The 1,369-nt window shown below is 36.5% G+C and overlaps 1 non-coding gene across 1 annotated transcript; it reads left to right on the top strand.

Moving 5' to 3' along the window:
• The first annotated feature begins 748 nt into the window (after positions 1-748).
• Positions 749-855, top strand: LOC139851144 (small nucleolar RNA R71). The gene has a single exon (XR_011760503.1). It is a non-coding gene; the product is annotated as a small nucleolar RNA R71 (small nucleolar RNA).
• The last annotated feature ends 514 nt before the right edge of the window (positions 856-1,369 follow it).

The following is a 1,369-nucleotide window of genomic DNA, read 5'->3' as shown; positions in this document are numbered from 1 at the left end:
CGGTTTTCTTTCACCTATCAACCTTGCTAGGTTACTTACTTCTTGTTCCAGATTTTGAATAGAAGCTTGTTGATTTCTAAATGTTTGAGCATTTTGTTCATTAGTTTGTTTCTGAGATGTGAAAAACTGCGTTTGAGATTCAACTAGCTTCGACATCATGTCTTCTAGATTTGGATTTTTATCATCGGTTTGTGGTGGTTTATTTTGAAAAATAGGTCTTTGCTGGTTGTAAGTATTATTGGATACTTGTTGATTGATAGGACCTTGTTGGTTGTTGTATAGAACATTTCGATTATAATTCTGATTGTAGTTTGGTCTTGGCGGTTGATAATTACTTTGATAATTATTTCCAGACCTTTGGTTCATGTATGAAACATTCTCTCTTTGTTCCATTGTTTGTTCAATACTGAGACAATCTTTTGTCAAATGTGGTCCTCCACACTGCTCACAACTAATTCGTATTGCGTGAATATTTTTAGTCATCTTTTCCATTCGTCTCTCAAAAGCATCTATCTTTGCGGAAATGGAATCAAAGTCATGGCTAGAATCCGCTTTAGCCGCTTTAGATGATCTAACGATGTCTTTTTCTTGATGCCACTCATGTGAGTGTGAAGCAGTGTTATCAATAATTTTGTAAGCTTCAGTTGTGGTTTTCTTCATAATGGAACCACCAGCAGCTATATCGATGTCTTTTCGTGTAGTAATGTCGCATCCTTGGCAGAATATTTGTACTATTTGATAAGTGTCTAAACCATGTTGAGGACATCCTCTCAACAACTTTTCAAATCTTGTCCACGCTTCATATAGAGTTTCATTTGGCTTTTGTGTGAACGTAACTATTTCTCCTTGAAGTCTCACGGCTTTAGATGTCGGAAAGAATTGTTTAAGAAATTTTTCGACTAAGACATCCCATGTATCAATCGCCCCTTCAGGTAACGATTCTAACCAATCTTTGGCTTCTCCTTTTAAAGTCCAGAGAAATAACATGAGATAGATCTGTTCATCCTCCACTTCTAGGATTTTAAATAGAGTACATATCCTATTAAAGGTTCAAAGATGTTCATTTGGATCTTCCTTCGGCGCACCACTAAATTGGCATTTATTAGTTACCATGTGTAAGATTTGTCCTTTGATTTCATAATCTGGCGCATTAATGTCTGGTTGAGTAATTGCATGACCTTGGCCAGTACGTTTAGCTCTCATTCGGTCTTTCATACTTAGAGGTTCCAGAATTTCCATGATTGAATTTGTTGAATCTGAAACACTAGAGGATTCTAACTTAATGGTTTCTTCCTCGACAATCTCTGGATGAGTGATTTGTGGTTCAGGAGGAATGATTAGTGGTTCAGGATCTCTGAATTGTCCTTGA

The sequence above is a fragment of the Rutidosis leptorrhynchoides genome, chromosome 5 (assembly GCF_046630445.1).
Source record: "Rutidosis leptorrhynchoides isolate AG116_Rl617_1_P2 chromosome 5, CSIRO_AGI_Rlap_v1, whole genome shotgun sequence".
Taxonomy (NCBI): domain Eukaryota; kingdom Viridiplantae; phylum Streptophyta; class Magnoliopsida; order Asterales; family Asteraceae; genus Rutidosis; species Rutidosis leptorrhynchoides.
This window is presented reverse-complemented; position numbering and strand designations above follow the sequence as displayed.